The following is a 16,134-nucleotide window of genomic DNA, read 5'->3' on the forward strand; positions in this document are numbered from 1 at the left end:
CTGCTCCTCCACGTCGAAAGGAGTCAGTTGAGGTGGCTCGGGCATCTTTTCTGGATGCCCCCTGGACGCCTCGCTGGAGAGGTGTTCCGGGCACGTCCCATTGGGAGGAGGCCCCAGGGAAGACCCAGGACACGCTGGAGGGACTACATCTCTCAGCTGGCTTGGGAATGCCTTGGGGTTCCCCCGGAGCAGCTGGGGGAGGTGTGTGTGGATCGGGAGGTCTGGGCAGCTTTGCTTGAGCTGCTGCCCCGCGACCCGACTCCGGATAAAGCGGAAGAAAATGGATGGATGGATGGATGGATGGATGGATTGGTCATTACTCCTCGCAGCAGTGGCATGTTGCACCAAATGTTATTTCTTTTTAAATAGTCAAGATTTTCTATTAAACAGTCACAATATGCTCAGCCTTGGCTCGTGTGTCATACATCACACTGACAAAGTGAGGAACCTTGGGGTAATTTTTGATCCTTCGTTGTCCTTTGACCTCCACATTAGCGAAATTATGAGGACTGCTTTCTTCCACCTGCAAAATATAGTGAAGATTCGTCCCATCTTGTCTATGGCTGATGCTGAGACTCTGATCTATGCATTTGTCTCTTCTAGATTGGACTACTGCAATGTTCTATTTTCTGGTTTACCGCAGTCCAGCATTAGGGGTCTCCAATTGGTTCAAAATGCTGCAGCCAGACATTTGACATGAAGCAGAAAGTTTGACCACATTACACCCATTTTGGCGTCTCTTCACTGGCTTCCTGTCCCAGTGAGATCAGATTTTAAGGATCTGCTACTAACCTATAAAACTGTTCATAGACTGGCACCTCCCTACCTAGCTGACCTAATTAAACCTTACGTCCCGGCCTGGGCTTTGTGTTCTCAGGGTGCAGGACTACTTTGTGTCCCTAGGGTGAATAAGAAGTCTGCAGGTCACAGAGCTTTCTCTTATTGTGCCCCTGTTCTGTGGAATGATCTCCCTGCATCAATAAAACAGTCAGATTCTGTGGAGACTTTCAAGTCCAGACTTAAGACGCATTTATTTTCCCTTTCGTATGACTAGCATACTGGTACTATGATTTTTTTTTTTTGATATGTTACTATGATTTTACCCTTTTAAATTAATTTTATTAGGAATTGTTTTTGTAATTTGTGTCAGTATTTGTGTCTGTAGTATGGCCCACGCAGAGGGTCACCCCTTTAAGTCTGGTCTGCTTGAGGTTTCTTCCTCAGAGGGAGTTTTTTCTTACCACTGTCTTCTGTGTTCTTGCTCTGGGGGGTTGGTAAGATTAGACCTTACTTGTGTGAAGCGCTTTGAGGCAACCTTGTTATGATTTGGCGCTATATAAATGAAAATAAATTGAAAAATTGAAAAATGCTGCAATTCCATGAATGTGCCTGTTATTAGCAGGCTATAGGTTTAGAGCAGCTTGCAGGGGCAGTCCTGAAGGCGGGCCGACCGGGCAGCTGCCCGGGGCGGCATCGCAGGGGGGGCGGCAAAATAACGGTCAAAAAAAAAACGGGGTGGGGGGTTGTCCTGACGGGGGGGTTCATGGTTTCGTTACGTTACGGCAGAGCGGAGCACCCACCTTCCCGTCCCATGGCGGCTTTCCTCTCACTCATTCCCGCAGCTTCACAGTGCTAGTAGCGAAGCAAAGACTGCAGCGAAACGAGACGAGTCATTGGATAAATGCTGGGCTTTGTCCCGCCCATCGGACGCTCAGCGTGTCTGGGGGTCTATGGGGCAGTGGGCGGGCCTCGGCTGGCCCGGACGCTCAGCTTCTGCATGATGATTGGATGATCTGTCTGAGGCTGAATCCCTTTTTGATTGATAGCGAAATGAGCGAATCAGCGATCTTTTGGTGTAAACATCCGTGGGAGCATTTTTTAATTTTCATTCTGAGTTGAACCGGAGACTTTCCTAATCCTCTTAGCGGCATTTTCTTTGTTAAAAACGACTAGCGACAAATCGAGCTTCTATTTCTGGTGGGGTTTTTTTGTAGCTGCTTGTGTTTGGAGACTGACTTCTATCGCAGTTTCTGTCTCTACCGAGCAGCAGGTGCTGCTGAGCTCCTCCACCGTCACAAAGCACAATTTGAATGTTGTGGACCGGATTTTGGCGAAGCCATTTGATAGTCTTCCTTACGAAGAAGCCGTGGCTGCTGTCATGGCTTCAGCTCTCAATGGTTTGCAGGCCAGAGTTAAAGCAACAGTCCCCAGGTCAATGTTTGTGCATTACTATGCACACAGACTGAATCTGGTTCTGTCTCAGGGGGCTAAATGCTTATCTGAGTGCAGAATATTTTTTGCATCACTCTCTGGTTTTGCCACATTTTTCTCAAAATCCACAAAGAGGATGTCTTTTCTTGAGTCTGCAGGCTGCTCAAGGTTGCCCTGCAAACTTTTGAGATGATCATTGCAGATAAGTCCATGGATGATGACACATTAGACTGTGCCAATTTCTTTGTGTTTGTTATTGCAGTAGTCATTAAAACTGGAAATTTGTTCTTGAAAATAGCTGTTGTGAGTTAATTTGTGGGATTGTGGGTGTTCTGGACGAAGGTAGTGTTTTCATGGGTGGTGGGGCAGAGGTGGTGGCCATGTTAGTGTGGGCGTGGGGGGGGGGCACGCAGGGGGTTTCGCCCGGGGAGTAAATCACTCCAGGACCGCCACTGGCAGCTTGACACTCTCTGCAACACACACCTAAAGTGGTCATACGAGGTCTGTCAATAAAGTATAGGTCCTTTATATTTTTTTCAAAAACTATATGGATTTCATTCATATGTTTTTACGTCAGACATGCTTGAACCCTCGTGCGCATGCGTGAGTTTTTCCACGCCTGTCGGTGACGTCATTCGCCTGTGAGCACTCCTTTTGGGAGGAGTCGTCCAGCCCCTCGTCGGAATTCCTTTGTCTGAGAAGTTGCTGAGAGACTGGCGCTTTGTTTGATTAAAATTTTTTCTAAACCTGTGAGACACATCGAAGTGGACACGGTTCGAAAAATTAAGCTGGTTTTCAGTGAAAATTTTAACGGCTGATGAGAGATTTTGAGGTGATACTGTCACTTTAAGGACTTCCCACGGTGCGAGACGTCGCGCAGCGCTCTCAGGCAGCGTCATCAGCCTCTTTCAAGCTGAAAACCTCCACATTTCAGGCTCTGTTGATCCAGGACGTCGTGAGAGAACAGAGAAGTTTCAGAAGAAGTCGGTTTCAGCATTTTATCCGGATATTCCACTGTTAAAGGAGATTTTTTTAATGAAAGACGTGTGGACGGATTGCAGCGTCGGCTCGCAGCCGCCGCAACGCTCCACCACAGGAAAAACACCTCCGTTGGAAGCCTTAAGGACAAGTTGGAACATGTCCAGCTGTTAAACAATTTCTCATATACTCACTCCACTGAAAGCCATCAAAAACCGCCTGGATTTTACAAATGGTTATCAACACGGAGGTGTTTTTCGTGTGCCGCCCCACCACGCCGGCTGCGTCCCGACGCACGGACCCGTCCGCACGGACCCGTCCGCACGTCTTTCATTAAAAAAATCTCCTTTAACAGTGGAATATCCGGATAAAATGCTGAAACCGACTTCTTCTGAAACTTCTCTGTTCTCTCACGACGTCCTGGATCAATAGAGCCTGAAATGTGGAGGTTTTCAGCTTGAAACAGGCTGACGACGGCGCCTGGGAGTGCTGCGCGACGTCTTGCACCGTGGGAAGTCCTTAAAGCGACAGTATCACCTCAAAATCTCTCATCAGCCGTTAAAATTTTCACTGAAAACCAGCTTAATTTTTCGAATCGTGTCCACTTCGATGTGTCTCACAGGTTTAGAAAAAATTTTGATCAAACAAAGCGCCAGTCTCTCAGCAACTTCTCAGACAAAGGAATTCCGACGAGGGGCTGGATGACTCCTCCCACAAGGAGTGCTCACAGGCGAATGACGTCACCGACAGGCGTGGAAAAACTCACGCATGCGCACGAGGGTTCAAGCATGTCTGACGTAAAAACATATGAATGAAATCCATATAGTTTTTGAAAAAATAAAAAAGGACCTATACTTTATTGACAGCCCTCGTATTGTGCAAAATATGATTATTTATGTTTGTCACTTACTGTTGTGATTTAATGTTAAACAGCCACAAAATACTGCAACTCAAGCAGAAATTCTCTTGCTAAACTTTAGATCTAAAGTAGCTTCTCGCTCTTTTCAGAAAACACAGAAAGTGATCATATTGTGCAAAATATTATGTACAATTACATGTTGAGATTTCATGGTAAACATCCAAAAGGTACCACAATTCCTTTAGTGCATGTAGAAATACTGCTTTAAATGAGACCTAAACCAGCTCGACACTCCCTGTGGCACACACATGAAGTGGTCATGTTGTGCAAAATATGATTATTTATGTTTTATTGTTACTTTATTGTTGGGATTTCATGTTTAACTTCCACAGAGTACCTTAATTCCATGAATGCATGTAGAGATTCTCCTGCTCTTGGCAAACTTTAGTCCTAAACCAGCTCATCACTCCCTGCAATGCACATGAAAAGTCATCATATTGTGCGAAATATGTTTATGTTTTATTTTTACTTCTTGTTGGGATTTAGTGTTGAACTTCCACAGAGTATCCATTAATGAAAGAAAGTGGTGTACATACAATGAGGAAAATAAGTATTTGAACACCCTGCGATTTTGCAAGTTCTCCCACTTAGAATTCATGGAGGGGTCTGAAATTTTCATCTTAGGTGCATGTCCACTGTGAGAGACATAATCAAAAAAAAAAAAAAAAAAAATCCGGAAATCACAATGTATGATTTTTTTAAATAATTTATTTGTATGTTACTGCTGCAAATAAGTATTTGAACACCTGTGAAAATCAATGTTAATATTTGGTACAGTAGCCTTTGTTTGCAATTACAGTGTTGGGAAGGTGTCGTAGCACGGACCCACAACAGGGGGCGCAAATGAATGGACAATGAATTAAGCCAAAAAGTAACAATTTAATGTTGTGATGATACACAACGAAATACACAGAATTAGCAAAGTCAATTGACACCAGGTGACGTGTGGGCAGGCTCGAAGATAGAAGACCCCCGACGAGAGAGAAGCCGTGTCCCACACGGCTTCCACCACCAACGGTCTGAAGAACACCGGAGCCGCCAAGTCCCGAGTCCCCAGGTGGCCTTTGTCTTCGGCTGTCAACCCTGGTACTGCTGGCAGAAAGCAGAGACAAGATGAATGAGTGTGAGTCCGCACACTCAGTAATCCACAGTCTGTATTCAGTTAGGAGGGAGCACCTCCACCTCCAATCACACACTCGTGCAGCTCCTGGTTAACCACTTATCTGGTTTGGGGTGTGAGGCGAAGCCGTCGCTGTCACGCCAATCCCACAGACAAGGCAAAACACCAGGAAAACGGCTGCAACAGAAGTTCAGATTAGGACACAATGTATTAGTCAGCAGAGAAATTACCTCTTCAGTAGTCGATTTCTCGGCGAGGAGGTGGAGTTGCAGTCCGGCCTTTATGGTGATGATGATGATGATGATACGAGTGACAGCTGGTGCAGAGGATGAATGACAGCTGTCACTTCTTCTGGGTCTGGCGCCCTCTTGTGCTTGGAGCCCGCACTCCAAGCAGGGCGCCCTCTGGTGGTGGTGGGCCAGCAGTACCTCCTCTTCAGCGGCCCACATAACATACAGAGGTCAAACATTTCCTGTAGTTTGCACACACTGCAGCAGGGATTTTGGTCCACTCCCCCATACAGAACTTCTCTAGATCTTTCAGGTTTGGAGTTTCAGCTAACGGTGCAGTTGTCCTGTCCCCTTTGCAGAAGAGCACCCCCAGAGTATGATGTTCCCACCTCCATGTTTCACGGGTGGGATGGTTTTCTTGGGGTTGTTCTCATACTCTAAACATGGTAAGTGGAGCTGATTCCAAAAAGCTCTATTCTGGTCTCATCTGACCACATGACCTTCTCCCATGCCTCCTCTGGATCATCCAGATGGTCACTGGTGTACTTCAAACAGGCTTGGACATGTGCTGGCTTGAGCAGGGGGACCTTGCTGCCCTGCAGGATTTTAAACCATGTAATCTTTGTGACTGTGGTCCCAGCTGTCTTCAGGTCATTGACCAGGTCCTCCTGTGTAGTTCTGAGCTTTCTCAGAATCATCCTTACCCCACAAAGTGAGATCTTGCATGGAATCCCAGACCAAAGGAGATTGACAGTCATCTTGTGTTTCTTCCACTTTCTAATAAATAATCATAACAGTTGTTGTCTTCTACCAAGCTGCTTGCCTGTTGTCCTGTAGTCCATCCCAGCCTTGTGCAGGTCTACAGTTTTGTCCCTGGTGTCCTTAGACAGCTCTTTCATCTTGGCTATGGTGGACAGGTTGGAGTGTGATTGATTGAGTGTGTGAACAGGTGTCTTTTATACAGGTAACAAGTTCAAACAGGTGCAATTAATACAGGTAAAGAGTGCAAAATAAGTGGGCTTCTTAAAGAAAAATTAACAGGTCTGTGTGAGCCACAATTCTTGCTGGTTGGTAGGCGTTCAAATACTTATTTGCAGCAGTAACATACAAATAAATTATTAAAAAAAAATCATACATTGTGATTTCCGGATTTTTTTTTTTTTAGATTATGTCTCTCACAGTGGACATACACCTAAGATGAAAATTTCAGACTCCTCCATGATTTCTAAGTGGGAGAACTTGCAAATTCGCAGGGTGTTCAAATACTTATTTTCTTCACTGTACATACCTACATAGATCATAGATTGTGCAGAAAGTTGCGAGACACTTTATCTACATTGTCCCAGTCCTCCCAGCCGTAATCAGTACTGGTATTGGACTCGGCTGGGGAAGTAACCTGCACAGACTTCCATCTGGTTCACGCTACAAAAACTGGAATCACATTCCGGCCACAGTTAGTCCAGAGAGGACGTACCCAGCTGGCCCCAGCAGCCAGCCTGCAAGACACTAAGTGGCTGTCACCGGCCAGAGAGATAACCAAAAAAAAAGAACACCATGGTAACGTTTTGTAGTTAGCAAGTTATCTATTGTAAGTAACAGTGAATAATCTACGCATGTGTCCAGATTCAAGCGTAACACATTCCCATGGTTACGTTGCTGTAATTGTTTTGCAGCACGGCTCGTCTTTCTGAGCTGTGGTCTGGCAGAGTCCCAGGACTGATGCAGATTAGAGCACCAGGGCTGAGAACAAACCTTGGCTGCTTGTTCTCTTTATGAGGATTTCAGCCTTCAGGAAAAAAGTGCTGACAAAATGCAGTACTGCACTGCGAAAACACAGCAAGAATACCGAAAGTACAAACCAGGCCCGAGGTGCTGAGTGGACGAGAACAGAGGTTATACAGCGCTTTGCAAAAGTATTTGGCCCCTTGGTATTTCACACATTTTAATTTATTTATGCCATTTCAAATACAAAAAGTAAATCAGGCTCTTCAATATAAACATTTCTTAAAATTACTTTCCTTAAACTCAAACTCAAGGCAAATCTCTACAACTTGATATAACTTAATCAAAAATATAAAAAGCCAAGATGATGGGTTGCGTAAGTAATGGACCACTTTGGTATAATACCTGCAAATAATCAGTTTTATTGCCAGTTTTCATCAGGCAAGTCAGGTGATGGATACATGAACATTTTCAAGTCACTGAATATGTCTTGAACTTTATTTACGTCAGTTATGAAGAAATACAAACAGTATGACACTCTATGGTAAATCTGTGTGGAGGAGACAGTTTTCAAAAACTGGGTGATTGTGCAAGAAGAAGAAGAGTGAGGAAAGACACCAAGACACCCAGACAACCCAGAAGAAGTTATAGGTTATAGTGGAGTTATCCTTCCCCCACAGCCACCTCGGTGTGATGGAAGGAGCCAGAACTTGTGGGCCTCACCTCCACACACAGCCTCGGCTCCGGAACCACTCTCCTTGAGGGGTTGGACCTTATTCTTCTCTGGAGTTGCTCAGGGTGTGGGGCGCTGAGCTGGTGTGGGGATATTCAACTTAGTGGCTGAGCCACACTATATTGGAGTTTACCCTGGTAAATGAGAGAGTCGCCTCCCTGTGCCTTCAGGTTACAGGGGGAGAACTCTGACTGTTGTTTGTGTGTTTACTCTGAACAGCAGTTCAGAGTATTTGGCCTTCTTGGAGTCCCCCACTGGATCCCTGTATGGAGCTCCAGTGGGGGACTCCATTGTTCTGCTGAGGGACTTCAACGCACATGTGGGCAACGACAGATTCAATTGGAGAGGTATGATGGGGATCTAAACCTGAGCGGTTGTTTGTTATTGGACTTTTGTGTTAGTCATGGACTGTCCATAACAAACACGATGTCCGAACATGAGGATGCTCATAAGTGTACATGGTACTAGAGCACCCTAGGCCGAAGGTCGATGATCGATGTTGTGATCGTATCATCTGATCTGAGGCCACATGTCCTCGACACTCGGGTGTAGAGCTGTCAACTGATCACCATCTGGTGGTGAGTTGGATCAGAGGGTGGGGGAGGCCATTGGACAGACCTGGTAAGCCCGAACGGCTAGTGCGGGGGAACTGGGAACATCTGGAGGAGCCCACTGTCTGGCAAATCTTCAACTCACACCTCCAGCGGAGCCTTTCTGGAATCCCTGTGGTGGTTGGGGCATTAAACCAGAATTGGCAATGTTCAAACCTTCCAATGCTGAAGCTGCAACAGGAAGCTGTGGCCTAAAGGTCTTAGGTGCCTCATGGGGTGGCAACCCTCAAACACTGTGGTGGACACTGGTGCCCTTCTCAAGGCCATCCAATCTCTGTACTCACAAAGCAAGAGCTGTGTTCAGGTGCTCCGTAGTTTCTCATCACTGCTTTTTGCAGATGATGTGGTCCTCTTGGCTTCATTGGTCTGTGACCTCCAACACTTACTGAGTCAGTTCACAGCAGAGTGTGGAGCAGCTGGGATGAGGATCAACACCTCTAAATCTGAGGCCATGGTTCTCAGCAGGAAACCGATGGATTGTCTACTCCGGGTAGGGGATGAGGTCTTGCCCCAAGTGAAGGAGTTCAAGTACCTCGGGATCTTGTTCACAAGCAAGGCAACAGTGGAGCTTGAGATTGGTCAGAGAATCGGTGCAGCAGGGGTGGTGTTGCATTCGTTCTGCCGTACTGTTGTGACAAAAAGGGAGTTGAGCCAAAAGGCGAAGCTCTCGATCTACTGGTCAATCTTTGTTCTTACTCTCACACCTATGTTCATCAGAAATGGCCTTCCTTAGGAGGGTGGCTGGTGTCTCCCTTAGAGATAGGGTGAGAAGCTCGGTCATTTATGAGGAGCTCGGAGTAGAGCCGCTGGCTCCTTCACATTGAAAGGAGCCAGCTGAGGTGGTTTGGACATCTGGTAAGGATGCCCCCTGGGCGCCTCCCGAGGGAGGTGTTCCAGATACGTCCAGCTGGGAGGAGACCCCAGAGAAGACTCAGGGCTTGGTGAAGACATTATATCTTCACACTAGCCTGGGAACGCCTCAGGATCCCACAGTCAGAGGTGGTTAATGTGGCCCAGGAAAGGGAAGTCTGGGGTCCCCGGCTAGAGCTGTTTGCCCCTGTGACCCGAACCCGGCTAAGTGGTTGAAGATGTATGTATGTGTATATTCTTGCCGGGCAAACTTTTTATTCTGCTCCATATAACAGCTTGAACTGGCCAAAGGTTTTGTCAGTTATTATGGAAGGTCACAGTTGTGTAACGGCAGTGGATTAATCGAATCTTTAATTTCAGTGGCTGGTAGAATGAGTGTTCTCATTACGGTTCAGTGCTTCCTATTAAACTGGGCTTATTTTTGTGAAAAGGTTCATTTAAGAGAGAGGAAACTATCAAAAGTCAAAGTGGAAAATGTCTGCATGTTTTCATTCTGACTTTAATATCGGAATTAAGAATCATCAGAGGACACTAGTTTCATTGCGATATAAAGTGAATTGTCTTTCGGGAATCTGCATGAATGGATGAGCAAACTTTGATCAGCTTGTCATTGACAAGTGAAGCTTTTCTGCAGAAGGTTTTTACAAAGCACAGTTTAGTGATTTTGACCTTTTGACCCTAAAATCAATAGGCATCTTGGGGTCATCGTGTCTAACACACATACCAAGTTTGGAGACACTCAGGCAATTCAGAAAAACATTGCGTTCACAAGATTTTGACAAAGTATGCTCCGGTGACCTTGACCTTTTGACCCCAGTGTCAATAGGTATCTTGGGGTCACCGTGCCCTGACCCCACTGACCCTCCACACAGTGATATCTGCAGCCTGCTGGCTCTGCCGTGGGGAAAAAAGAAAAGGAAGAAACAGAAATGATTCTGACTGGACACAGACTAAAGGCGACCTGTCACAGGTGTGACACCAAGGTTGTAAAGAGGTTGCAGAATTTCTGACAGCACGTTTTGTTTTTTTGTTTGTTTGTTTTTTACCGTTGTCAGTTTTTGCTTAGTCATTTCTCCACAGCCACGGGCTGAGTTCAAAGGTCAGCACACTTTGGGTCAAAGCTTTCAACACAGAGGTCAACACAGTTGACCTTTCAGTGGACGAGCCTTAACTGAATGCTGTGGCTTTACACGCACGCATGCATGCACGCACGCACGCACACTGTTTTTCCTAGACCAACAGAGGTGCAGCTTTCAGCTACAAACACATTCACATTTTGGCTGCAAAATTTCTCTTTGACTGATGGGCCTTTCACACTGCATACTTCAGGCCAATCCGTCAACGCTTTCCAATCCATCAAGATGCGTTTTTAACGCATCCGACGCATGACGTCAGAGGCGTCGCTTCGGAAGCGGCAAGGGGGCAGAGATTGCCACGTCACACTCTGGTTGTTTCCACAATCTGAAAAAAGTTCAGCGATCGCCATCTTGAATTTGCGTCGCCTGAACCACAAAACAGCTTTAAAAAACAGCAATAAAACGATTCTCCCATCACCCTGTTGGGAGAAGTTTTTTTTCAGCTACATTTTGGAGTGACGCCGACCGAGGGAGGAGTGATGACTTGGTGGGATATCGATTGAACCGCGACAGCGGGCTGACCCGCACGGAGAAGCCGGCCTTCAGGCATCATCACTGGGCAGAGCGAGGCAGGCAGCCGGGGTGATGGAGCAAACCCACTCAGTCCGAAATCTCCCACTTTTTGGATATATGCGAAGTCCCAGTTTGACCAATGGAGTTTAGTTCTGCAGCTTTACTGAGGTGAGAATAATATAAAAGTAAAACGCGACGTTTACTGAACTGCTGTGAAGGTTTAATGATCGGCTAACATTAGCTTAGCCTTTTAGCACAGTTGATCTGAGTGACCGCTTTAATTTCTAAATGGTTCAGCCTTTTTTATTTTTACCAAATAAAGCTACAGCTTTTTTCAGACACCACAAAAGCTCAACTTTAAATAACTTATTTTTTCGAGTGTTTTTTTCCATCGTTTTTTTCCCTGTTTTTTTCTTCCTTTTTTATATATAAACTGTTTAGTGTTTATTTATTTTTAAAGAAATATTTTTATTTGTCCCAATCAGGAACATTTGCTGTGCAGACAACCAAACTTCCATTGATGAGCTGAACACCACGAAGTCCAGTCGAAAGAAAACATCTCTGCTCTTCAAAATAGGACAAAAGTGTCTTTCAGCAACACCACCAGAGTTCAAAGCTGCAGAAGAGACCTTCATCTGGTCCAGAGAATACAGCAGAACATCACCTGCTTCTAAATAAAAGGCTCTTTCAACAGCAACTATTTTATTATTTTTTAAAAAGCTGTTTCATTTTATATTTTAACAATAAATGAATGGATCATTAAAAATGTCCACGAATCAAAGTCCAAAGACATTTGCACAGGTAGAAGCTCTCCACTTATTGTGCTCAAATTCATATTTTAGAAATGACTCTGTCCTGAAAACATTAAAGGCAATTACATATTTTGGCGAAATTACAAGTTGAAATGACTATATATAAAATAAAATCATGAGGTTTATGTCACAGAAATAATACTTTACAATCACACTGCAGTCATTGTTAAATTATTTCCTGTTGCATTTATAATAAACATTTGTATTTGTAACAATGGACTCATCTCTGTGCTTGTCCTGTTAGACCTCAGTGCTGCTTTTGATACTGTTGACCATAAAATTTTATTATAGAGATTAGAGCATGCCATAGGTATTAAAGGCACTGCGCTGCGGTGGTTTGAATCATATTTATCTAATAGATTACAATTTGTTCATGTAAATGGGGAATCTTTTTCACAGACTAAGGTTAATTATGGAGTTCCACAAGGTTCTGTGCTAGGACCAATTTTATTCACTTTATACATGCTTCCCTTAGGCAGTATTATTAGAAAGCATTGCTTAAATTTTCATTGTTACGCAGATGATACCCAGCTTTATCTATCCATGAAGCCAGAGGACACACACCAATTAGTTAAACTGCAGGAATGTCTTACAGACATAAAGACATGGATGACCTCTAATTTCCTGCTTTTAAATTCAGATAAAACTGAAGTTACTGTACTTGGCCCCACAAATCTTAGAAACATGGTGTCTAACCAGATCCTTACTCTGGATGGCATTACCCTGACCTCTAGTAATACTGTGAGAAATCTTGGAGTCATTTTTGATCAGGATATGTCCTTCAATGCGCATATTAAGCAAATATGTAGGACTGCTTTTTTACATTTGCGCAATATCTCTAAAATTAGAAAGGTCTTGTCTCAGAGTGATGCTGAAAAGCTAATTCATGCATTTATAATTACGTAGCCCCACACTAACAGGCTAGCTGGAGCAGATAGGTCCCACAGGAAATCACAGCATCACCCAAACTCCCTGCTGTCAGGAAGCCTGGGCTGTTAGTGTGACCACCAGAGTAAGGCGTAAAAGTTAACGTGCCTGTAACAAAGAACTGATTTTGGGTGTTTGTGTGCGCCCCCTGCTGACGGCCTCCTTGCAGGAGCATGTTTCTCTCCCCAGATATCTGTTCTGTTTAAATGTATGTGGTTGTGTGTTGTTAGTGTGGAGGTGAAGGTGAACCTCCAACACTCAGCACGAGGAGTCTAAGTGGCCTCGCCGACAACGGAAACATAAAAAAAGCATGAAAAAACAGTCAACAGAGTCACGCTGCTTCACAGCTGCCGGAAAGAGACGCCAGTAAATCAGGAGAGAAAAGAGAAGTTTGTTTTTTGTTTGTTTGTTTTTTAATTAATATGTGTATTTTGTGTTTTTAATTTGTGCACAGTGTATCTGCAAGAATCCCTGGAGTGGGCAGGGCTTCACTGAGGTCATTTTCGCCCATTACAACAAATAAACAAAAGCACAAATTCTGCAATTTTGATTTGAGCAAAACACAAGCTGAGGACTTTCATTCTTCATGAAAAACAGCCAGCGTCCTGTTGACGTGAAATAAAATGTAATAGCAGCACACATGCAGGCAGATGAAGGGGGCGCTAGTGCACAAAAAAACCCTAAAAACAACAACAAAAGACTACAGTGTGGCCAAAGGTTGTTTGTCCTCTCAGGTTCTTTGGTCCATTTCCACCAAAGTTGATTTGTGGATTGACAGTCAACCCTAGAATTGCCTTTCAAGGGTTTGTTCTGGAAAAAGTCAAGGTCATTGGGGTCAAAGGCCAAAATTTGGATTAGACCCCCAAACTTGGTATGTCTATGATGTTTGTCCCCAAATTTACCCTTAAAGAATTCATTTTGACGGACGTCTCAGAGTCAAGGGATATGTTTTTCAACCCAACTTGGACCAAATGTCACCTACATCAGGTGGAGTCCAGAACTGCTCTACCAAGGTCAGCCAGAGGTCAATAGTTTGGGTGAAGGTCAAGGTCATTAAGGTCAAATGTCAGCTTGCTGCAGCCTGCGGGTGGTATCACCAACTGTTCATAATAACAGCTTGTGGTGACACTGGAGGGACATTAATTAACTGTTTTCTCTTTTTTTTTAAATGCCGGATATTAGACACATTTTCAACAAGCTAACGGGTCACCAAGGGTCTGAAAATTGATATTAAACTTTGCAGGCACAAATACCAAATAGACACAAAGAAGACGCATTTTAATAAGGAAAAAAAAAACAAAAAAAAAACTGCACATCCAATTTGTGCTTGGATCTCCTCCAGTAGGTGGCGCACCTATTTGCTCAATTCTTAAATCGACCACAGTGTTAACATGGTTACAGCTTCTCATACTGTTCCTCTGAGCCTCCAGGAGCTACTAACTGATTCTTTCCCATCTTTAGAAACCACAAAATATTGACAGTCCAGTCAGTCTGCTTCCAGGCGGCATTAGTCACGCGGCACAGAACCCTGCTAACCCCGAATCTACTTATTTCACAAACGTGCATTTGTCGCCGACCCTCTTCCTGCTGCGTTTGCCAGAATTTCATTTCTGCCAAGATTAGCCCCAGATGTTTACAAAGACACTGTTTCTGCCACCAGCTGTAAATGATATTTTCAATAACGCCAACACTTAGCTAACACGCGCCAAAGGGTGATTTGACTCGCATCACTTCACGTCAGCTGCATGACACTGAAACCTCACAATGTTCTTACTCTTCAGCATCATAGCAAAGACTGCAAATACTGTATTTTTTCCATTAATGGTTCAAATTTATACAAATCATTTATCATTTTTCATGCCAGTAAGTATGAAAAGTTTTACGCCAGAAAACTGAATCTCAAAGTCTATGAATGTGCATCAATGACTTCAGGCACCAGCTGGATGACTTTTGTGTTTCTTCTCTTCAGAGGATCCTTGGGAACTGCTGGAATGACTTTATATCAAGCTTTTACTTCGGGAGACTCAAATGAGGAGTATTACTTTTTCTGTGGGGGAGCATTATGTGGCGCATTTCTCTGTGTATGATTCATCATGTAGATGCCTCAGTGGATGAAGTAGGTCAAGGACACACCCATATTTCACCTGGCTGTGACAGATAGTTACGTTCAAGAGGTGATGATGGACTGATTGTCTTCCTGAGTAGTTGCCATCCAGAACCCAAGACAGTTCTGTGGTGTGGTGGATGCAGAGATGCCTGGCACCAACGGGGCCAACTGCTTGTTCAATCCAAACCTTTTCCAGCCCACACAGATGGCAGTAAATCAGCAATGACTTTCCAAAATTGCAACAAAGACAGTGGTGTTAATGTGGACAATGACAAACACAGAAATACATTTATTGCACACATAATAGTGTTTGCTTGTCCAGAGAGAAACATGCGAGTTCCACTGTGGTTCAAAGAAAATGAAAATGGCATCTATACATATGAGCCACCCCACCGAATCCAAAGATGAAATGTTTCCACTGACTGCAATTTATTCAGATCTCACATGTATGTGGCGGCAGTCAGACACGACACTATGAGCGCGCCATCCATCATACAGACCACCATCTCTTCCCATCAAAGGCTTCAAACTCAGTTGCACTGTTTGAGTCCAACTCTTTGCTGCCATGGTAACCAGGATATCACAGAGAGGTAATGAGAGGGCACTGCTTGGACGACGGCTGCCTCTCATCATTTTTCATCGTGTGCTGGCTGAGAGAACAATGGACACTGTGTGTTGATAACGACAGGACAAGAAGCTTTAATACTTTCCTACATGTACATGTTTGGACACAGTCTGAGCTTCACCAGATGTTCTCAGAGATTGTTGTGTTTATATTTACATTTAACAATAGAAATTTTGGTCAGGTCAGGACGTTTACACTAGTGCTGTATGTTGCTGTAACCACCACACTGTGGAACCACCTCAGCTTGGAGTCACAACCGCGCAGTAAGTCAGGAAGCAGCAGGACCCTGGAGACCTGGACCTTCATACCCCTGCAAAGATATCAACCAACACCTGTGTCCACTGACCTCATGACTCCATAAATTTCCCAGGCGTCTCTCAATCTCAAAGGCTGAAGACCCAGAGACAGGAATGTCTCATCACAAACTCACTTCTCATGGCCATGTTCCAAAAGCTGTGTTTTTGCCTGGATCTTAGTCTTAGTTTTGCCCAAACAAACCTTTTAAGGGCAATTCCGGGGTTGACCTTCATCCACATACCAAAATTGGTGGAAACTGGTGAGAAGTGGGCGGAGTCGGGGAATAGGCAGACAGACAAAACGTTTCTCAAATTACAGTCTCA

This window comes from Thalassophryne amazonica, chromosome 1, assembly GCF_902500255.1.
Source record: "Thalassophryne amazonica chromosome 1, fThaAma1.1, whole genome shotgun sequence".
NCBI lineage: Eukaryota > Metazoa > Chordata > Actinopteri > Batrachoidiformes > Batrachoididae > Thalassophryne > Thalassophryne amazonica.